General features: G+C 40.9%; 2 long non-coding RNA genes across 2 annotated transcripts in view; one reads left to right on the plus strand and one right to left on the minus strand.

Moving 5' to 3' along the window:
• LOC138924047 (uncharacterized) overlaps window positions 1–10,578 on the minus strand; it is a 75,395-nt gene extending 64,817 nt beyond the window's left edge. The window contains exons 1-4 of the long non-coding RNA XR_011438607.1: window positions 10,389–10,578; window positions 5,237–5,341; window positions 4,952–5,077; window positions 4,129–4,185 (exon numbers count right to left, since the gene is read on the minus strand). This is a non-coding gene — a long non-coding RNA (uncharacterized lncRNA). The remainder of the gene's footprint in view (window positions 1–4,128; window positions 4,186–4,951; window positions 5,078–5,236; window positions 5,342–10,388) is intronic.
• On the plus strand, window positions 1,369–6,127 carry LOC138924048 (uncharacterized). The gene is made up of 2 exons (XR_011438608.1): window positions 1,369–1,572; window positions 5,243–6,127. It is a non-coding gene; the product is annotated as an uncharacterized lncRNA (long non-coding RNA).
• Window positions 10,579–24,417: the final 13,839 nt, after the last annotated feature.

Consider the following 24,417-nt stretch of genomic DNA (forward strand, 5'->3'; position numbering starts at 1 on the left):
GCTTCTTGGAGAGGTATCCTCATTCCCAAGAAATCAACGGAGAGAAAATAATTGCCTTCATCCGTTACACACTGTCACATCTGTCTGTGATTCTCTGAACTGCTACAGTCATCTTGCTCCAGGCTAAGGAGGAAGCACAGGAAGTGATGAGCAGAAGATAGAGCTGGAGAAGTAGGTAGAAGTCAGATTTTCATAAAAGGCTTTATATTCAGGGTGACTATATAATTTACCATCCAAATTGGAACACTTCTGAGAGTGAAAAGGAATGTTACTAATAAATAAGCTGGTACAACAGGCATAAAATGAACAGATCTACTGACATGCCATGCTAAGGAGTTTGGGCTTTGTCTGGGTCTGGCTACTTCAGGGCTTTTAAGGAAAGAAAGTTTGTAGCCGCATTCACATTTTAGATATATCTTCTGGCCACAATAGAGAGAAGGGGTGTATGGGGACAGGACCAGAATCGGGATAAAACCGGAGGCATGGTCAATATGAGAGAGGTTGAGGGACTAACTGAGGGAGGATAATGGAGATAAAGAGGAGGAGTAGATTTGAAAAATGTCTCAGAGGCAAATGAGGACCTGGTCACTGAGTAGGTCTGAAGGGAGAAGGTGCGATGGCATTCTGAGATGGGCTCAGGTTCCTGGCTTGGACATCTGCAAGAAACATGATGCCATTTCCCAGGACTGGGAACACATGAGGAGCATCGTCCTCAGCTCACCCTGGGAAAGCTGAGGCAACCAAAAATCTGAAGACTGCTGGAGGCTAAGCTAACTTGGAGCTGCTGAATAAGCTTGTGCATAAGATGCCGTCTTGACGGGAATCATAGAAAGTAAATTAGGAGTGGGGAAAATTGTGTTAGTTCTCCTCTTGATCTTCCAGGCAAAGATTAAGAATGAGAGAAAATTTTGAGGCAAGAGAATTAGTTAGTGACTAGGAGTCCAATAGAGATTGTCAACAAGAAAAGATTGAGAGCAATATATCATAATGTGTCTGAGGCACAGGACACACAAAGGACACAAAACTTCGCCCTCATTGTCAGGAGGTACTCCCTGCCTGGAGTTTTGAGACCTCATCCATGCTGTGGCTTTAATCAAATCGTTCTCTTTCTCCCAAGAATCAATCTCTCTCTTCCTCATTTTCTCTCCTTGTTATTTTATCAGTTTTAATGTAATTAGGGGGCCTGACTTTTCCAATACACAGTTAAGATAATATTTGCAATGTGGTGGTTGCCAGCTACGGGATAAAACATCCAATGTCCTAGTGCTTGAGAATTCATTCATCCATTCATTCATTCATTCATTCATTAATCCAACATATATCTCTAGTGAGTACCATTATGTGATACGTGCTGTCCTTTTATTACAGAGAACAAAAAACAAGGCATGATGAGCGCGTGGACAGCCAGCTGCCAGGCTGTTTGTTTCTGCCTGTGAATCCAAGCCAGCAAAGACATCGCATAGACTGGTGTTTGTCAGAAAAACACACCACTCTCTCTCTCCTCCCAACTTCCCCTCGATGACCTCATCATATACTCTTAAAAGCGCCAAAAAATGAGGACGCTTAACTGAAGTAAGCCTTGAACGTGACCAAGATAAAATACACTGTTTTTGTAGGTTAACAATGAGTTTTCTTATCATCGAACTTTTTTTTGCTGTTCTGAGTCTAAGAAGACTTTGTCTCTGTGCTGCATCCTTAGTGTCTTCAAAACAACAGTGTTTATGACAAACTGTTATAGCTCGTAATGGTCAAAGGGAGAGTGGCCTTAGGATGACTTAAAAAGTAGTTAATCTCTTCACGGAAAACTACTTTCAGTTCATCCGAGTTCTTTATTTGGCAATTCGTTCAACGCGTGTTTATTGTCTACTCTAGTATCTAAAGTTCCTATCATAGATGTTGGGAACACAGAAAACATGCATATATAACCCTCCCCCTTGGACCATTTACTCCAGCAGGGAAGTCAAACAATAAGAACGTAATTACTCAATTAATTTTCAATCACAATTATGATGAGTGTTAGAAAGAAGTAAAGGTGCTAGGAAAGCCTAAACCAAGGGGGCTGACCTAGTCTGTAGAGAGAAGGCAGGCTTCTGCAAGGGCCCGCTGGTTAAGCTGAGACCTGATGGGTAAGGAGAAGGCAGCAAGGTGAAAGGGGGTGAGGCAGAGAGTTCCTGGAAGGAAGATGAAGCTGAGCACAGGCCCTTAAGCAAGAAGAAGCGTGAGGGCTTGGGGGTCCTGAGAAAAGAGCGGTGTGGCTGGAGCTTAGAGAGAGAAAGAGAGTGGCCAGGAAGGAGCTGGAAAGTTCTGCAGAGAAGGCAGGGGCCTCGCTGCTCAAAGTTTTCGTTAAACAACGTTAAAATAGCATACTTTGGAGGATTTGTAGAGTAGTTTCCAAGGCCTGTCGTAATGCTATGACATTTGGTGAGTGGATTTGGAGACTCAAGCTGTTGGCAAAACAGCCATAGCTGGAAAGGAAATGGGGCTATGCAGGACTCTCACCTCCCCACGCCAAGGGAGGCTCCAGCCCCGTTCACCTAGTACCTAACGTTGAACAACCTGACAAATCCCATTTTCTCCCATTTGTCATTTCTCCAGTGATTGCTTATACCTAGAAAGCAAGCCAGAGGAAGGAAGTGGGACAAACTGATGAGCACTGTCATCAATTATTTAAAGGAAAAAAATCCCATTACAGCTGCCTCCTTCCCTCAAGCTCTATGGAGTATAACTGGCACACCCAGTGTCAACGCAAGCTATGGATCCCTAACCTCCTGGGACCTTGAAAATGGAATGCTAACACATGGATCTAAACAGAACCCTCAACCATAATTAATTCAATACTTTTCATAGACATCGATTGGAATAGAATTATTATTAGTGTTGTTTGCCAAAAGGAGTTGGAGAGCAGATACATCCAAACCCAGGTTAGACAGAAAGCAGCTCATCCTGTCCAAATCACTGAGCAGGACCACGAACCACATCTCTAATACAAGCTCAAACACTGATGTGAGGGTAGACATACATACGCACAAGCAAGTACATTTAAATCCATGTAAATAGACACATAAATATTCATTACCATATTCCCTCTGATGCAGGATGTCATATTTTATGAGATGCGACACTTTAGGTACTAGCAAAAAAATGCTGCCAATTAAACTATGACATGCTACTGACTGTAAAATGCATCATAATTTCAAAGAAGTTAAAATATGAAAACATAAATTTTAGAAGTGATGAAACAAGGTGTATCTGAGTGTGTATATTGTGTGATACACACATATGTATACATTTTTTTCACGTCTTCACCTATGAACAAACCAATATCATGTTAGAATTAAAAGGAAGCCTTGGGTGATAGTCTCCTATTGCCCAAATCATAAGAAATCAGAGAAAGATCACATCAACTACAAATTTAGATTATGTTGGAATCCCTTTATCCCCACTTAAGTCCCATTTAATGCACGAAGCCTTTCCCAGCTGATGTCCCTTCCTGCTTTGCTAGAATACTGGCCATCTGCACCAACAGTTCCAAACCCAAGGACAGAACGTCTTGTTTGACTCTCATTGTTTCTCTATTTAAATTGTGTTTCCTTTTCAAGAATTAAGGTCCCTGCAGTGTGTGTGTGAGGGGGGAGGGGTTCCTAGGGATGGTGTTTTCTATCTAGCCCCGGCAGCTGTAGCATGAGCATCTTGACTTGTCTCCCGTGGAGAAAGTGAGTGCCCTCAATAGCTTGCTTATTAGTGTTCCTGGAGATTTTCAAAAAGAGAGAAAGCATTATAGGAAAATCAGTTTAAGATTTCTCACTCTGATCACAAATTCCCCTTTTATTAAATCCTTTACTTCGTTTTAACCCAATAATATTTATGAAATACCTAGTAGGAACCCCTGGGCTAGGTGCTGGAGATACAAAGAGAAGAGCTAACGCTTACCTTGTGCCAGATGAGGGCCTGGAGCTGCTCACAGAGAGGCAGTGGGCTGCAGACACATCAACATGCAAGTACAACAGACTGTGACCTTCTCATGTGACACAAGGAAGATTTGGCAAATAGGCTTCTTTCTCATGGGCCCTGAGAGTAGCTGCTTTTGGCTGACTATGTTGAGAAGGATTCTGAGGCCCTAGCACTTACCAACACATCTGCTCCTTTGTCAACTGTCTTCATGAAGGAATTCACAAAAAGGCAGAGCTGAGCAAAGGAAGGAAGATAAGTCACTCATTAACAACTTGCAATATTTTTGTACTTTAGCCAGGATCATAAAGACATAAGTTTTATTTAATTATTTTATGGTTGAATAATGTATGTTAACTGTAGATTTTTAGAAAGTACAAAAAATGTTACAGGGGGCTAACAAAATATACATAGTCCTACAGAGACAACATTCTCATTTCTTTCCAATCTTTTTTCTAAGCGTCATTAGATGCTTAGAAACGAGGAACATCGTAACAACAATAAAGACATGGAGAAGCCTTCATCTTCTGGTTTCTGTTAAGGGATAGACAACAGTTCTCAAAGTGTATTCATAGAGCACTCTTACCACAAGATGCTCTCAAAGAAGAGCTCTGTGTTTAAGTACATTTGGGATACGCTGCATCCTCTATCCCCATCCTAGGGTGGGTGAGGGGCAATGGTAACAAGGTATCAGCATACAAAGATCTTGAGAAGTTCCACAGTAAAGAAACATATTCGCATGGAAACTTTTCTTTTTTCTTACTTTCTGTCTTCCTTCTACCCTCCTGACTTCCTTCCTTCCTGACTTCCTTCCTTCCTTCCTTCCTTCTTCTTTCCCTCTCCTCTCCTCTCCTCCCATTCTTTCCTGTTAACAACTAGCATCTTGCAGCAGAGCTACATTCCTACAGAATACACTTGGGAAATACTTTCCCAGTTGATGTTCCCAGGTTCCTGCATTTACATGCTTCTCAGGGCCAAGCAGCCCTGAGGGAAGCAGGCCTACCTTGTGTAAGATGTAAGCGCCTAGATGCTTTCATTGCACCTTGTGGTGCTCACTGAGGTATACTGCCTCGAAAATACCATGTGGGCTGAACAAGATTGTCGAATAAAAGCTTCCAGGCTGTACCCTCTGGAATTGATACAATAAAGTCAAAGTGAAAAACTAATAAATTTCAAAAAACTTTCCATTTACATAGACATCTGCTATTTTCATTTCCCAAACCTGAAATTCATCTTCTACAATGCAAAGTGAATGTATTTTTATAATTAAGACATATTTCTTACTCACCAACAGTGTGACGGGCATGAGCAGCATCTAGAAGAAAGGAGGCAGAATTCCAGATATCAGGCTGGTCATCACCGCCCCTGGACACACCACATTGGAAAAGAGGCCCTGAGGACACAGAGAGAGGTGGATCTTGAGTCATCAGACATGTACTAAATTGCCATCATCTGCAAGATACCATCCTAAGCAAATATTCTCCTAATTTTCCTCGAAACTGGAGAGCTCTTTAGATTAATAACCATGCACCATGTGCCCACTCTGTGAAAGGAGCCTGGAATATAAAAGAAAGCCTCTACTCCCCAGAAACTCATAGTATAAAAACATTCATAGCTATCTTGTACCTTTACCTAAGAATAGTTGGAGGTGGGGCAGTGTTCCCTGAGATGTAATAGCCATCAGCTGTAGCTTGAGATGGGCGCTTTCAGCACCAGAGAAGCCTCCAAATGATACACATAGTCTGGGTCCCATCACTCTAGTAAATTCTGCCCCAATAATGAAAATCTCAGTCTATGCGGACTTATGTTGGCTTTTCGCTATTTTGTTCCATATAAAGTCCTAGCTTGATCTTTAGTGATTTGTTATCCACAGCAGAATTGCTCCACTATTTTATCTAGTTTAATTTTGGGTGATTTATCTTAATTATCGATAATTTATTTTTAAACATATTTATCATTTGTAATCTTAATTTTAATTGATTTAAATCTTATTTTTAATTGATTTTTAATAACAATTAGTATAATAATATGTTGTATAATTTAATAATTATATGGTAGATAATTATTATAATAATTATGCTATATAGTGATAATTATCACATATAATCGTATAATAATTATTTTTAATAAATTTTTTTAATCTTAATTTTATTCATTTAAGTAAAGAATTGAAAATACCAATGTCAGTGAGATAGTCCATGTTTGGCCTGTGCCCAAAATAAAAGAAGCTTACTGTCTTCCTTCCCCCAGTCAGCAGTACAAAAGTCTGTTAGTCCTAAAGCAGATTTCCTATCCAGTTCCTTTGTGGTTAAATAAGATGCTCACAGCATCCTCTGGAGAAGGTCAGGTGAATAATCTTAGGCTCAACATCAGGACCTTTGGCAACTCATTATTTACGTATTGTTTATTTATGTTAATAAACTCTAATACAGCAGTAGCTATCTATGCCAGATACTGTTCTAAGCATTTTATAAACATTGACCCAGAACTTCCCCCTAAAAGAGTAATGAGTTCTATCTCAAAGAGAGCTTAGAAGAGCTGAGAGAGCTGTGTTTCTATCTTATTTTTAGAACTAACACTAAGTCCCTAGCTGGGGAAATCTCTGAACTAAAACTCAGAGCCTCCAACACATAAATCAATATTAGATGAAAAATAACTTGGCAGGAAGTCATAGCTTCATGGGCTCCTCATTATAATACCACCATAAGTTTAATTCAGAAAAAAGAAGGCAGGTAATTCTGAGACTTTCTATAAGACGTATGTGAGCTATTGAAATCTGTTATTTTGCTTCTATGAAATCCAACAAATACCAATAGCATAGTCCTTTGAAAGGAATTTTCTTTTTTTTTTCTTCTCCTCCCCAAAGCCCCCCAGTACTTAGTTGTATATTCTAGTTGTAGGTCCTTCTGGTTCAGCTATATGAGACACCACCTCATCATGGCTTGATGAGCGGTGCTGGGTCCGCCTCCAGGATCTGAGCTGTAGACACCCTGGGCCACCAAAGGAGAGTGTGCAAACTTAACCAATCGGCCAGAGGGCCGGCCCCAGGAATTTTCTGATAGAGTTCTTTCCCAGGTCTTCTCTGATGAAGAAAGTCACAGATTCTTCCGAAAGGAATATTCTCTCATTAACTTATTCCGCCTTTATGGAAAACAGTCTCAAACCTCTCTTGGCAATCATGGCTTAAGTAAAACCCAAGATCCCCTCAAGAACAGAGAATGGATAATATTTTCTGACCTCACCCAGCACTATCTCAGTTTTTACAGGCTAAGCACAGGTGACTGGAATCAAAGAAACTGACCAGAGGAAGAGAGGGACACTGCAGTCACCCGTCCCCACACACACACCATCCTTCAAGCTACAGAGAGTCTACCGTGTGTGCTTTTAGGAGAACTATCCCTCAAAGACTGAGGAACCTCAGCGCTAGATGATTACATAAGATGGAGATAGATCTGAAAGAAAGATCAGCATAAAAAAATTAAAGCATTAATAAGCAAATTTTAAGGTTACAGTAATGAACATGGGGATGTCACTACAGCATGTACCTTGAAGGAACATGCTTAGGAAAGTACAAGGAGGATGGAACTAAAGAGGAGGCATGGAAGCTAACAGACTGGTCCAGGACTGGTGAGATGCTGGAAAGATCCAACTCGGAGATATGAAGGTGGAGTGATTAGTTCGAACAGGTGGTGGCTTCTGGCAGATCCACTCCTCATTGCTTTTATATCTCTTACTAGAAGGGACCCCATAAGATAAAATCTAGAGAAGCATGTTAAGAAAACAAATATTTGCGCCTGAAAGCAAACAGAAGAAAAAGATGAAATAAGATACTGAGATCCTAACAAATAGTGTTAGTTCTACATGTGGTAGAGAAGGAAAGGGACAAAATTGGGAAACAGGCTAAAATTTTAAAAGCTCAGCAGAGCTGCCCAGGAGCAGTAAACCCTCAGAGGAAGTATAAACCTACTAGCATAAATTATTCAAAGCTTCCAACATGCAAACAATGAGAAAGGGTAAAGTCTAGGGAATGCACGGCAGACAAGAGTTGGCCTTCGCTGGGTCCCCTGAAGCCAGACTCTGGAAGCACTAATAGCAATTCAGAGGAAAATTCTCTAGCTGAGATAAATCTATGACAAGGGGAGACTCTCCCCAGGATTATGTTTTCACAGGTCTAAAGAAATTCCAGAGCAAGAGGCCATAGCGGCATCCGGCTAAAAATGTCTTAACCTTGTTGGGATGGAGAAATCTACAGAAAGAGCAAGAGTTCAGGATGTAGAGAAGGCCAGGCTATGAGCTGTGGGCCTGGGACACACCTGCCACAAATGTGTCACCAGACGGGGCCTGGTGTAGCAATGTAGCTGGGGACACAGCACTTAAGGGGAAAAGGAAAGGAAAAAGTTTTACATAGGCACAGAAGAAAAAAAGGGAATTTAAAGCAAAGGCCTGGTGATTGGCCATTATTATAAATGTTTTAAATTTGCAAGAAGAAATGCTTCAAATGCTACTCTCTGACAAAAAATATGCTTAGATGCATTTTTCTTCCAAATATGGTCCATGTGCCTCAGTGAGCCTCGTGATGGGAGATTCCTTCCATAGGTTGAAGTCTGGGTAGCTGGAGTATGAGGGTAGAACTCCTATTCACACTATAGATCCTTAACCAGAGGACCAGGAAAGAGCAGGATTGGATTAACTCAACCACAGAGTTCTAAGGGAACATTGCTTATTCCAGTAAGAGGCAACCCAGGTTACGGATGCTGGAGAGAGCCCTACTCACCCTAAACATCTGAGTGAGATGGCTAACATGGACAGACAAAGAAAATGGAGAAGGGAGATTTGAGGACTTGGACAGATTGTGACTATAACTTATAAGAGAAAGGAGGTTTAATCTTTGGACTTCAATGTTTCCCTGGAAATTTAAAAATGGGATGATATGCATACAGTTCAAATTTAGAGATTTTGTATAATACTCATACTGTGTATTTCTGTTGTCATTTAAGCTCATTGCTTAATCTCCAGAGAGCTATATTGAACAACGGAACAGATAATTAGAGAACTAGAAAAGAGAATGGAGAGTGAACTTTTATTTTGGGTATAGTGTGACTTTAGAGTTAATTTTATAATGAACTGCTCTGAGCCCTTTCAGAGCTTTCTGGGAGCAAAAGTTTACCTGATGAACCTAGAGGAAACACAAAAAAGCAGTAGTTGGCATTAGAACAATGGTTCTTTTTTTTTTTTAAACACTTTATTTTTTTCCTTTTTCTCCCCAAAGCCCCCCAGTACATAGTTGTATATTCTTTGTTGTGGATCCTTCTAGTTGTGGCATGTGGGACGCTGCCTCAGTGTGGTTTGATGAGCAGTGCCATGTCCGCGCCCAGGATTCGAACCAACGAAACACTGGGCCGCTGGCAGTGGAGCGCGCGAACTTAACCACTCGGCCACGGGGACAGCCCCCAGAACAATGGTTCTTAAAGTGTGATCTGGGAAACTCACTCAGGGGGTCTATGAAGTCAAAACTATTTTTATAATATTACATTATTGCTTTTGTCACTCTTTTCTCTCACATGTACACAGCCGAAGTTTCCAAAGGCTCCATGACATGTGGCTCCATGACATTGCTCAGAAGCTTCCATGCCTCCTGACATCTCTTGCTGACCCCCCATGGAAAAAGGGGTGACTTACAGTTGAGATTAAGCAAAAGGAATGAGCGTGTGTGGCTCGGCTCTTTCAGAGCTGGCTTCCCACAAGCAGCGTCTAATCCTCTTCTCTTTCCCGCCTCCATTCAGTAGAGCAGACTCTGCCACCAGAGGGAAGGTTGAAGTCATCCATCCATGCAGGGTAACGTTAATTCACAGAAAAGGGACTAAGAAAAATCTAATTTTAGCCGCAGGTCCAGTTTTGCCAGAAATAAAGCTAATCTGGTAATCCCTGTATATATGTTGCTCAAATAGTGCATGACCTGAAAGGGACAGTGTAGTAGGGATTCATTTATACCTCAGACCCCAAAATGTGACCTGAGGTGGGCACTGTCCTCTCTGTACCCTAGTCACCTTCCTCTGGAATATGGCGATATCATAGCTGCCTCACAAGCCTATGAGATAATACACGTAAAGAGCCCAGTACAGTGCCATAGCAGATGGCTATTGCTTTGTTATCATTCATTAGATAAATGAGATATCCCAGAGAGCTTCAGAATGCATGAGAAGGAGCTCCACAGAAGTAGAGAACCATGAACTCATATTCACAGCTCTAAAATCTTCCTTCATGCCAACTGGCAACACTTGGCGTCCTATCTTGTCCTCACAGCAATCGAACTCCAGTGGCTGTAATGTACTTTCTGAAACTACGGCAATTATTTTGGTGGTCAACCTTATAATCAAGAATTAAACAGTCATAAAGAGACTCTTTCCTTGCTATTTCCATGTCACTGAGACAGGCCCCACCTGCTGGTTGAAGTTCCTGTTGAAAGCCACACTCAGAAAGTCAGTGGCATATTCGGAAGAGCTGTAAGTGTCCTGGCTTTTGCTGTGCTGGATGTCCTCAAGGTTAAAATTAGATTTCAAGGCACTGCAGGATGATGTCCAGCTGAGGTGGATGGTCATGGTGACAAAGAAGAGGTTCCAGCTCTCGAATCTGAGGACAAACAACCAACAACTGTATTTTGAAAACTAGCTCACTTTTAGATATGTTAACATCATGTTGTGATTTATAATAAGAAATATATATTTGGTCTTCATCCCTTGTTCCTGGCGCAGAGCTCCTAAAACCCTTGGAATTTTCTAAGTGAAAGTCAATAAGAGAGAGCAGACACAAAGTCCAGAGAGAGCCGTAGCCGTAGTTACAGCTATAAAAGGGCGCCTAGGGGGCTGGCCCCATGGCCGAGTGGTTAAGTTCGCGCGCTCTGCTGCAGACGGCCCAGTGTTTCCTTGGTTCGAATCCTGGGCGCGGACATGGCACTGCTCATCAAACCACGCTGAGGCAGCGTCCCACATGCCACAACTAGAAGGACCCACAACGAAGAATATGCAACTATGTACCGGGGGGCTTTGGGGAGAAAAAGGAAAAATAAAATCTTTAAAAAAAAAAAAAGGGCGCCTAGCTGAAGCTGTGGCCTGCAGAGGAACACAGCCTCTTCACAATTTGGCCCAGCAGAGGGGGATCCAAGGACGTAAATACTCCAATCTCCCTTTTCTCCCATCTAGCCGTCTCTACCTTCTCCTTCCAGTGGCCAAAACCACTTGAAAGCCAGATGGCAGGGGAATCCGGTAGATCACTTGTAACGTCAGCGTCTCTAGCCACGGAGTGGAGAAAAGAGCAGTGTGGATGTGGAGGTGTATGTAAAGAACAAAGACTAAGAACTGCCCCCTAGAGAACTCCAACATTTAGATGTCAAGGAGGAAACGAACTTGAGAAGGAGTAACTGGCGAGACAGAAGAAAAATCAGGAAAGTGTGGTGTCCTGGAAGCTAAGGGAGGAAAGCATTTCAATAGGGTGGAAGCGATTGGCTGTGTCAAATGCTACCGATGGGTCAAGTAAGATGAGGACCAATGAAGGCAGCAATGAAGGCCAGTGTTGTCAGTGATAAGCAGTGTTTGGTAGAGGGGCGAGAGGGAAAGTCTGATTGAAGAGGATCCAGGAGAGGAAGGGAGCAGAGGCGCTGGAGACGAAGACTAAAGACAGGTCTTCTGAGTTTTGCTACAAAGAAAAGCAAAACCAGTACAAAACAAAAGAACAAAAACCCAAACAGAGTAGCAAGTTGCTCGGGGAAATGAGGTCATAAGGAGATTTTCATCTGATTTTTTTTAAAGAAGGAAGACACTGACACATTCATTCATTCCAAGAATTACTAATTTACTATTCCATCCTGAAAAACGATCCAATTTTTGCAGTGTCCTGGAGACTTTGAGTCCCGTTAAAACATCCGTGCCTAGCAGCATTTCTCATAATAGAAGTTTTCCTTTCATAAAATTACAGTAATACCTATTCCTACTTATTTATCCTAGTCCACATCCCCTCTCATTTTGCCACCACACTTTCATACATCAAAGACAAAACTAGGCAGAAAAACAAAGACTTTCACTCTAACAAATACGTCTAGAATATAGATGTTCCCTTGAAAAAAGGCTGGAGAAAAATGCTCTCATATTCCGCGGAGGGTTAAGCAAGATTGCAGCATTTAGATACACAGTGTCTACTCTCTGACACCTGTAAGTGAAACACGAACATGATATTGTTAGGTACAGCTAGACGTCCCCCCAAAAAGGAGAAAACATTGTCCTTTTCAAAAGAAGATAGCCAAAGGGATTGCTATTCAGTATCATCAGGTTTTCTCTGCTCCTAAACAGTTAGCTTTTTATCCAAATAAATGTACAATCTCTTGTTGAAGGGACATCCCCTGAAGGGAAGACCCTTCCAGACTTCTAATCAATCTATTTATGGCACCACCTTTCCACGCTCCCACTCCCCACATCCCCACTTCCTCCCCTACCCAGGGGAGATTCCATGACTCATCACAATCTTTACAATCTTTCCGCTTCAACTCCCACACCCTTTAACTTTGACACCCTCACTTTGAGATGGTGTCAGCTAGGGACATTTCTCTCAGGTCCAGAAAACTGACTTTGACCATTTTGGCTCCAATCAGGAGCCCAAGGAGAGATTTAAAAAAAAAAAAAAAAAACAACTCGAAGATCATTTAATGAAAAGGAGGAGCGAGCCCATATTCTAACAGCCACTTACTCAGAGTACCGGCAATCAATGAGTGTTGTCCTTTCCATTTCCCTATCGAGTTTATCTTGTGCCAAGTTATCATGCTGCACTTCCTATGCAACTGACATCTGAGGGTGATTAAAATCATCAATAGCAAGTGTTAAAGAGAGCAGCTTCATTAACCATTTTACACACTTTTTATTTCCTCACCCAGTTTTCAAGTCCTTCAGGGGCAAGGACAATATCATGGTAATGTGTAATCAACACAGGAGCAAACACCAAATATTTTTGGCATGAATGCCTTAATGAATTCATTTTTCGCCAGTCAGTATGAGCAAACAACTAATATAAAAAGGGGAGTTTGAGTAATTAAGTATGTGCTGGCTTTGTGAGGCTCTTTTCCTCGAACAAATTGGAATTTTAGGAGGAAGAATGGAGGAAATACAAAATAGAGAGCAGGAAGGAGAAACTGGGAAAAGTAGGACACTCAAGACACAGGTGTTCAGAGGAAGGAAGACAGGTGTTCAGAGGAAGCCAACAGGACCATGTATGTAAAAGACGATAACCATGACCTCTCATTGAATGTGTCTTCACCATCTCCCTTCCACTTGGTGACAGAATGTTTAAACGTGCTCCAAAGCACATAGTGAAACATACCCGTAAGCAGCTGTCCCTGTAAACACAGAATCCAACACCTTCATTGTGTATTCTTCCTTCACTGAAAGATTAAGCCTTGTTGTATTTTTATATACATTCACACACACACACACACTCAGAGAGAGAGAGACTGCACATATTGTGGTCTTGTCAGTGACAATTTAGCTCAGTAGTTATGAGTACAGAATCTGGAACTAGACTGGCTGGGCTTGAGTCCTGATTCTACTGCTTGCTAGCTCTGTACCTTGGGCAAGTTAATCTCTTTGCCTCATCTGTAAAATGAGGATAATAATGGTGCCTACCCCTAGCGTGAAGATTACATGAAAACATATATAATATACCTAGAGTAGTGCCCAGTATATGGTTATGTTATTTAACAAAGTTTTATAACAAGGCTCTATCTTGACCTGTGTGCATTATTAGTCACTGCTGGGTGGAAGGCCCTATTATAGCACTTGTTAGGGAGGTTGAGGAGAAGGAAAAGGGTAAGGATGCACTGGGTATGGCAAAGATGCACTCAGGTACCTAAAAAGCTGTTTCAGTTAATAGAGAGTGTAGGCAAATATGATCAGTGCTGTGTAATTTTAATTGAGACCTTCAAAGCTAGCATCAGCTAAACTATAAACGCAGATTCCCAAATCAGCAAAATGGATTGATTAATGTCTACAACCATTTCTTTTCATGCCCCTGCACTGGAAAGGCAAATAAGTGAAACATCGGAAACAGAGCCACCAAGAGGAGGCGCTGAGCGTTCTGGTTGTCTTCCATCTTTCCCGCGCTCAAAAGGGAAATGATTCTTCCCTTCAATCGGTTAGTTATTGAATAAGAATTGACAGATGCTCCCAGGTGCTCAGCACAAGCGCTGAGAGGGCAAAATCCATTTACGCTCCCCCAGTTCCTATTCCGCTTGATCATTAGATCTACTTGGGAGAGAAGCTGTACACATATCAAACAACAGGAAACCAATACGTGGCCGCGTGGGTCAGGACCGGCGGCTGCCAGGGCGTCAGGGACGGCGGGCTGCTCTTGCCCATCACACTGGATGGTTACTTCTTGGATCTGTATGTCGACGGGACTCCTGTTTCTGGAGTCTGGCTTGATTCAATTTTGCATTCCCTGAGTTCCCCTGGGCTGGGCGCGGTGAGAGCAGGCGACCTGAATGAGGCTGGGTCTCAGCCCGGGCAGAGGATGCAGCGACTGCGCCCTCCTCCGTGGATCCTCTACTCTGTCGGCGCTTCCGTTGGGGTCCGCAGGGAGGCGCTCACCTGCTCGCCTGGTGGCCAAAAGCACCTTCCTCAGCGTGCTGGGCACAAAAACAGAGTACCCAGCAGCAGCAGAAGCAGCAGCACAGACGCAGTTTCCCAAATAGTTAATTTCTACCCGCGACTAACTCTGCGGTCCCACCCGCGGCTCGGTCCTTCGACCCCGCCGCACCGAAGCATGCGGGGCCGGAACCGCCGGCGAGGAGCCTTCCACCCTCCAACAGCCCGCCTGGGTCAGACCCCCTGCAGGGGCCGGAACCTGCCACCTGTGGCCCCGGACTCCACATCGTTCCACGCAGTGCCCTCATCACTTCCATGCACATCCTCCGCCATAGGCTCGAGCTGTTTCTAGGGAGTTCTTTTGCTAGGAAGTAAAATTTTGAATCATCATCCCACTTGTTCTTTCGCTTCATTTTGAATGTAAAAGAATCGAGCCACTGTGTCATTTGTGAGTTCACATTCCAATCTCTCATCTCCACTTCTTTCGCTCCATTGCCATTGCACGTCTAATTGCAGTCATCTTTGAGAAAACTCCTCATTTGTCTTGATTTCTTTCTTTACAGGCTGCAGTGGAAAATAAGCTGGATTTTGATAAGAAATTGTATGTACCATCACAATATATATAATTTTATGGTGTAGAAGAGGTCATCCACTTCAACTACCTACACTCAAAACTAAGCCTCTATTAAATATTTCAATCGACTTCTCTGGGTCTCTTTTTCTCTGCTTCTCAGGGCCACCTTCCCAAACATCTGCCATCAGGGGAGGTGGCAACTTCAATGTAGGCGGCCTGCAGACAGAACTAAATCTGAACCAACCATTTAACATGCTAGAGATTTTTTTTCTTTTTGAGTAACACATGCTGACAACTAAAAGTAAAATAAAGTAGATAAACTACAATTCAGTACAAGAGGAATGCCAAGAAAAGCCCGTGTACCACTCCTCTTGTCTAGTTCATCTTCCCAGAACAACCAGTCACTGTCACAAAACCCAGGTTTCTTAGAGGTCTTTCCTGAGATTCTGTGTGTATGTATGTGTGTGTGTGTATACTACCAAATGAAAGCAAAATATACACAGTCCACAGCATCTTGTTTTTATTCACTTAACTACATCAATCCATATATACCTACTCATATTCTTTTTCTTACTTCATTCTTTTTAATACTTTTATTACTTTGAATACTTTTTATTACATTTTATGGATATGACATAATCTTTTATCTAGTACCCAAGAGGCTGGAAAAAGATGTTTAAGTTCTTTCTGCTCTTTTGCTGCTACAGGGGAAAAAAAAAATGCTGCATTGAATGTTCTTGTCTGAAATCCCTTATCTGCAGTTCCAAAGCCCAAACAGCTTAAAAAACTGAACGTCTTTTCAAATTTTTGGCACGCTCATTTGGCAGCTAAACTATAGCTGAACCCATGTGAGGCTATTTATAGCCTTTATATACTTAATGTGAATTCATATATCTTTTCGCTGACATATTACCGGGTTCAATTACAGGTTGTTATCCCAGCTCCCACGAGAGTTGTTACAAAAAATATTGTATTGTATGCACCAATTTATCCTTCTAAAACCCAAGTAACTTTAAGTTCTGAAGCACGTTCAGCACTAAGCATTTTAAATAAGTGATAGTGGCCCTGTATAGATGTCTTTGTACATATTTATGAGTTGTATCTTTAGGATAAATTTGAAAAAGTAGAGTTATTCAAGGTATGTGCATTTTAAATTTTGATAGATGTTGTCAAATTGCTCTTCAAAGGAGCAAACGATTTCTGTCACAAATAATATTAAAGGAAAATGCTTGTTCTTTCACACCCTGAACAAAACCTTTCGATGTTTGCTAATATGATAACGAGAATGTGATAATTCACGTGGTTTTAATTTGAGTTCATTATGGGTGACATTAAGAATCTTTAAAATTTACAATTGATTTATGTACATTCTTGAAGCGTTAGATTAATTACCCCATTGGCTCCCCAAATGTGTTACAAATATTTTTTCCCAGTTTGTTGTTTGTATTTTGATTTCGATCTTATTTATAATAATTTATTGTAAAGAAACTTTAAACTTTTTTATAATCACATTTATTCATTATTGATCCATCTGGAATTTATTTTGGTGTAAGGAATTGTTTGCATGCCATAACAAATTGTCACAAAGTTAGCATCTTAAAAAAATACAAATGTATTCTCTCTCAGTTCTGTAGGTCTGAAGTCCAGCGCAGCCTGACTAGAATCTCTGCTCTGAGTCTCACTGGGTTAAAATTGAGGCATTGGCTGAGCGCATCTCTTTCTGGTGGTTCTGGGTAGAATCCAGTTCCAAACTCACTCAGAGCTTTGGCAGGACCTAGCTCCTTGCACGATAGATCTAACGTGCCTGGTTCCTGGCTGTTATTCAGCTAGGGGGCAGCCTCAGCTTCTAGAGGCCACCCATCCTCTCCTGTCACATGGCCCTTTCTACAATATGGTCGTTTCCTTCTTCAGAGTCCACAGCAAAGCATCTACTGCAGCTTCAGATCTCTCTGACTTGACCTCTGCTACTTCTCTTCTGCTTTTAAAGCCTCATGAGATTACCCTGGGCCCATCTGAATAATTCATGCTAATGTCCCTATCTTAAGGTCAACTGTGCCACATGAGACAACACTATCATGAAAGTAACACTGGGCAAAGATCATGCGGGACATTTTGAATTCTGCCTACTACATCAATAAAGTAAGTCTCTGACTTTTTTTCAGATTACTAGCCAGTTGTCCCAAAACTACTTTGAATAAATCACCAAAACCAATTTGTTTGGTTGCTTGAAGTTTGAATTTCTGGATAATTCAGAAATGATTTGAGTGGAATCTAGCCCTTACTTTTCTCCCACTCCAGCTCCTCTAAGGACAGAATATCAGTATTTGACAACTCTAAAACTCCTGGAAATAAGAATAGCCCCATTCTGGGGCGGGTCCTATAGGCTTGATGTGAAAGGTCCAGGACTCAGAGGTGCTGTGCGATGAAAGAAAGTGAATGGAAGCTCAGATGTGTGGCTGTTCCATGAAGAGCTCACCCCTGTGGAGATGCGGAAAGGGTCTAGATCTTGGATGTTCAGTGCTCCTTATAACCTGGGAATGACAGCCAGAGCAAACCTGTGAGTTCCAGGATGGCTCGAAGGCATTGGAGCAAGGTCAGCTGCCGCTCCCACTCGTCATACTTCCATCCAAACCAGTTAGGAAAGACCTGGTTGCGTATATCTACAGAGACTTGGCACCTTTCAACTAAAGAAGTTACTTTCAAGCTGCCGAAACCTCTGAACAACTGGCTGAACTGGTTAAAGTGACAGAGAGAAGCCAGGAAGACAGAACTTGGGGTGACTGAAGAAGTCATTTATTTAAGCTGCTAAATTATCCTATGTATAGTATAGTTATATTATCCCTTTGTCCATGTCTCTATGTGAGCTTTCAATAACCCAATGTTTTCATCTTGATTTTTGTTTTGCTGATGTAGTTATTTTAGTTTCTGGAGACCCAGAAGAACAGCCCGGTCATGCTAACCCTATTCCTGTACAGTCACTGACTCCTTCTCTTAATATTAATCCAACGGCTCTCTCTCTGGCTGGTTGCTATTTTCTCATCCACTTCCACCCTGAACTTTAAAATCTAGCTTGAGGGGCCCGCCCGGTGGGGCAGCGGTTAAGTTCGCACGTTCCGCTTCCGCGGCCCGGGGATCCCCGGTTCGGATACCAGATGTGGACTTACACACCGCTTGGCAAGCCATGCTGTGACAGGCATCCCACATATAAAGTGGAGGAAGATGGGCATGGATGTTAGCTCAGGGCCAGTCTTCCTCAGCAAAAAGAGGAGGGTTAGCGGCAGATGTTAGCTCTGGGCTAATCTTCCTCAAAAATAAATAAGTAAAATCTAGCTCTGATTCTCTTCATGTGCCTGAACTATATCATAGATGGCCAAGAATAAAATGAGTTATCCTTACGCCTTTGTAACAAAGAACTTCCGCTTCTCTGTCCATCTCTCTGGAATGAACTTACCTGCGGTTGCACACGGGCGAAAAGAAGTGCTGCCTTGCTATCTAATACCCCCTCCTTGCCTTCCCTACCCTCTTCTCCCTCATATCTATTTTTTTCAAATCCCCCTACGCCCAGCCTGGCTCAGAATTCATTTGTGAGATGGGAGTTTTTTATACTGTTATACATGATATGTAATGGATTCTTACTCATGGGCCACAAATGAAAAATAATTTTTCCTTTCTAAAAGCCTCAGAAGTGAGAAAATGAGTGCCATGAATAGGCTTTTTCTTCAAATACGGAATGTAAATGATAGTTATAAATGGAAATCATTTTGTAATCAAAGACACAGAGAATACAGCATCATTCTGGCCATTAGATAGAATAGAGTAGGATAGAGTTACTTCCTTATCTAAGAAAGGAAAGGAATCTATGCATAGCCTACATCTAAAGCTGTATTTTTGACACCTATCCACATTTAAACCCTTTTATGAGTCACTCACAACAATAAAAAATACGTGTTTCTTGAACATCAAGAGTGTCTGGGATTTTTTTTATCCCACTACAAACCCTCCATAAAACCTCCTAGAATTCCTGTCCTTGAAGCGGGAGTCAAATCAGACAGCGAGGAATAACGCCCAGTGAAGGCGAGATGGGCCCTCTCCAAGCCAGTAGTTTACTGTCCATTTTCAACAGTCCCTTGTCTATATTGTCATAGCTATAAAAAAAGTGGGATTTATCAGATAATGAAACTCATTCAGATTTTCAGGTGACAGATAAGAAACGTGGATTATTTTGTGGAGCTACATTACTAGGAACCAGACTCATTCTACACTCTGGTTATTCCCAGTACTTTTAATTGTTTTCCATGAGAAGGAATTGTATGTATCAGCACAGGGCGATCTTCTACGATGACAGCAACAGCAAGCAGAGTCTCAACAAACTCTGGCTTGGGACTCCCAACACCATTGCAAATGACAAGTGTGAAGTTGGCATATAGGTTTTTTTTTTTTTTTTTAATGCGGCTACAATTTTAAAAGTTGATTAAGGTTATAAAACAAAGAAATATCAAAGAACATGATATTGTTATTCAAATAAACCTTTGTTCAATCAATTGTTCATATATTCATTTATGCAACAGGTATTTATCAAGAGCCTACTATGTGCCAGGCATTTACTTAGTGCTGTGAATACTATATGCACAACAACAACAAAAAAACCAACAAAAGCCCCACCCCTCTTGAAGCTTATACTTTGAAAGACCATAAACAAGATAAATAAGTAAAATACATAGGATGGATAGTAATAAACATTAAAAAGAGAAAAATGTAGATGAGAAAACTTGAGGGGCATGAGGAAAATTTTAGATGAGGTGATCACTAAGGACGTCCGTGAAGGGTGAAGAAAACAAAATAAGAATCAAAACACTTCAGCCGCTGACCATTATTCCCTCACCCCTGCCAAGGAAAGGACGACAAGAGAGAAGAAAACTAACACAACACACTGTCAAATTTGAACTGTACATATGTGCGTACAATCCAGCTTAAGAAATAAAACCTTACAGATACCAGTGAAAAACCCCATGTAATGCTCATCCACTGCTTTCTCTTACCTCACAATTAAAAGTAACCAGTGTTCTGAATTTGGCATTTATCACATCTCTAATTTTTCTACATATGAATGTATTCCTAACCTACGAGTGGAATCGAACCGAATGTATCCTTCTGAAACTTGTCTTTATTCAATGTTACGTATTTTCAGATTTACCCCTGTTGACATAAGTATCTCTGGGTCATTAAACTGCTCTATAGAATGTTATGGTATGACCATCTTTTTTTTTGTTAATGGTCATTTGTTTCTGATGTACAGGAATGCAACTGATTTATTTTAAAAAATTAATGTATGTTTCTACCTTGTTGATCACTTTAATTTTCAGTATACACGATCATGTCATCTGCAAATAATAGCTATTTTGTTTCTTGCTTTCTGATCCTTAGACATTTTATTTCTTTGTCTTATTTTACTCTTCTGGCTCAAACTTTTTGTACAATGTCGAAGAGAAATGGGGATAGCAAACATACATATTGTGTTCCCATCTTTAAAAAAAATGCTTTCAATATTTCATCAAGTGTGATGTTATGGGAATTTGCCAGTGGTGTCTGGTTAAGGAAGCTCCCTTCTATTACTGATTTGTTAAAATGTTTTTTATTATGCATGAATGTTGAATTATATTAAGTCTATTTCTGCATCTACCAAGAGGATCATATTACTTTTCTTCCCTATTCTTTTTTTTTTTTCCTTTTTCTCCCCAAAGCCCCCCAGTACATAGTTGTATATTCTTCATTGTGGGTCCTTCTAGTTGTGGCATGTGGGATGCGGCCTCAGCGTGGCCTGATGAGCAGTGCCATGTCCACGCCCAGGATTCGAACCAACGAAACACTGGGCCGCCTGCAGTGGAGCGCGCGAACTTAACCACTCGGCCACGGGACCAGCCCCTTCCTTATTCTTTTGACATAATGAATTCCATTATTAGCTCTTCCAGTGTTGAGCTATCCTTGTGTTCCTAGTATAAATACAACTTGGTCATAGTTAATTTTGTTTCTTAGTATACTGCTATATTCAGTTCTAAGATCTTTGTACCTATGTTAAGTGTACTCAGCCTGCAATTTTCCTTTAAAGTACTATACTCATCTGGTTTTGATACAGATGTTATGCTAGGTTCATAAAATGGTCTTGGAAATGGGCACTCTTTTTCAAATATCTGGAACAGTTTGTACAGCATTAAGATGATCTGTTTTTTGATATTTGGAGAAATTCACCAGTAATTGTATCTGGCATTTGGGGATGATGTATATTTTTTAATTGAAATTTTTATTGAGATGATTGTAGGTTCATATGCAGGAGTAAGAAATAATAGATTCCATGTACCCTTTATCCAGTTTTCCCCACTGATAACATCTTGCAAAACTATAATCCAATATAACTAACCAGGATATTGACATTGATACAATCTTTTTCAGATTTCCTCAGTTTTACTTGTACTCATTTGTAAACGTGTGTGTATTTTGTTCTGTACAGTTTGTCACATTTGTAGGTTTGTGTATCTACCACCACAGCCAAGATACAGAACAGTCCCATAATCACAAGGCTCTCTTGCATCCTTTTATAACCTTACAGAGGAGAAGGAGTGTATTCTTTTTTTTTTTTTTTGAAGATTTTATTTTTTCCCTTTTTCTCCCCAAAGCCCCCCGCCGTTACATAGTTGTATATTCTTCGTTGTGGGTCCTCCTAGTTGTGGCATGTGGGATGCTGCCTCAGCGTGGTTTGATGAGCAGTGCCATGTCCGCGCCCAGAATTCGAACCAACGAAACACTGGGCCGTCTGCAGCGGAGCGCGCAAACTTAACCACTCGGCCACTGGGCCAGCCCCAGAAGGAGTGTATTCTTAATGCATGATATTTCTTTGATGGTTGTAGGATTCAGGTTTTCTGTTTCTGCTTGTATTCATTTTGGTAAAGTACTTTTTTTCTAGGAAACATTTTAACAAATATATTTTTTTAACTTTTTATTAAGATTATGATAGTTTACAGCCTTGTGAAATTTCAGTTGTACATTATTGTTAGTCATGTTGTAGGTGCACCACTTCACCCTTTGTGCCCTCCCCCCCCCCTTTCCCCTGGTAACCACCAATCAATTCTCTTTGTCTCTATTTAACTTCCACCTCTGAGTGGAGTCATACAGAGTTCGTCTTTCTCTGTCTGGCTTATTTCACTTAACATAATACCTTCAAGGTTCATCCATGTTGTTGTGAATGGGACGATTTTGTCTTTTTTTATGGCTTAGTATTCCATTGTATATATATACCAAATCTTCTTTATCCAATCATCAGTTGGTGGGCATTTAGGTTGCTTCTACGTCTTGGTTATTGTAAATAATGCTGCAATTAACATAGGGGTGCATGGGACTTTTGGAATTTCTGATTTCAAGTTCTTTGGACAGATACCCAGTAGTGGGATGGCTGAGTCATAAGGTATTTCTATTTTTAATTTTTTGAGAAATCCCCATACTGTCTTCCCATAGTGGCTGCACCAGTTCGCATTCCCACTAACAGTGTATGAGGGTTCCTTTTTCTCCACAACCTCTCCAACATTCGGCACTTTTTGTTTTGGTTATTTTTGCCATTCTAACAGGTGTAAGGTGATATCTTAGTGCAGTTTTGATTTGTATTTCCCTGAAGATTAGTGATGGTAAGCATCTTTTCATGTGTCTATTGGCCATCCATATATCTTCTTTGGAGAAATGTCTGTTCATGTCCCCTGCCCATTTTTTGATCGGGTTGTTTGATTTTTTGTTGTTGAGTTGTGAGAGTTCTTTATATATTATGGATAATAAGACTTTGTCAGATATATGACTTGCAAATGTTTTTTCCCAGTTAGTGGGTTGTTTTTTTTGTTTCAATCCTGTTTTCATTTGCCTTGAAGAAGCTCTTTAGTCCGATGAAGTCCCATTTGTTTATTCTTTCTATTGTTTCCCTTGTCTGAGAAGACATGGTGTCCAAAAAGATCCTTTTAATACTGATGTCAAAGAGTGTACTGCCTACATTTTCTTCGAGAAGCCTTATGGTTTCAGGTCTCACCTTTAGGTCTTTGATCCATTTTGAGGTTATTTTGGTGAATGGTGAAAAAGAATGGTCAATTTTCACTCTTTTACATATGGCTTTCCAGTTTTCCCAGCACCATTTGTTGAAAAGACTTTCTTTTCTCCATTGTATGCCCTCGGCTCCTTTGTTGAAGATAAGCTGTCCATAGATGTGTGGTTTTATTTCTGGGCTTTCAATTCTGTTCCATTGATCTGTGCACCTGTTTTTGTACCAGAACCATGCTGTTTTGATTACTGTAGCTTTGTAGTATGTTTTGAAGTCAGGGATTGTGATGCCTCCTGTTTTGTTCTTTTTTCTCAGGATTGTTTTAGCAATTCGGGGTCTTTTGTTGCCCCATATGAATTTTAGGATTCTTTGTTCTAATTCTGTAAAGAATGTCATTGGGATTCTGATTGGGATGGCGTTGAATCTGTAGATTGCTTTAGGTAGAACGGACATTTTAACTATGTTTCTTCTTCCAATCCATGTACATGGAATGTCTTTCTATCTCCTTATGTCGTCATCCAATTCTCTCAGAAAGGCTTTGTAATTTTCACTATACAGGTCCTTCACTTCCTTAGTTAAATTTACCCCAAGGTATTTTATTCTTTTTGTTGTGATTGTGAATGGTATTGTGTTCTTGAGTTCTTTTTCTGTTAGTTTGTTATTGGAATATAGAAATGCTACTGATTTATGCAAATTGATTTTATACCCTGCAACTTTGCTGTAGTTGTTGATTACTTCTAAGAGTTTTCCAATGGATTCTTTGGGGTTTTCTAGATATAAGATCATGTCGTCTGCAAACAGCGAGAGTTTCACTTCTTCCCTCCCTATTTGGATTCCTTTTATTCCTTTTTCTTGACTGATTGCTCTGGCCAGGACCTCCAGTACTATGTTACGTAAGAGTGGTGATAGAGGGCATCCTTGCCTCGTTCCTGTTTTCAGGGGGATGGTGCTCAGTTTTTGGCCACTGAGTATGATGTTGGCTGTGGGTGTGTTATATATGGCCTTTATTATGTCGAGGGAGTTCCCTTCTATGCCCATTTTGTTCAGAGTTTTTTATCATAAACGGCTATTGGATCTTGTCAAATGCTTTCTCTGCATCTATTGAGATGATTATGTGGTTTTTATTCCCCAGTTTGTTGATGTGGTGTGTCACGTTGACACATTTGTGGATGTTGAACCACCCCTGTGTCCCTGGTATG

Source organism: Equus caballus, chromosome 5, assembly GCF_041296265.1.
Source record: "Equus caballus isolate H_3958 breed thoroughbred chromosome 5, TB-T2T, whole genome shotgun sequence".
Classification (NCBI taxonomy): Eukaryota; Metazoa; Chordata; class Mammalia; order Perissodactyla; family Equidae; genus Equus; species Equus caballus.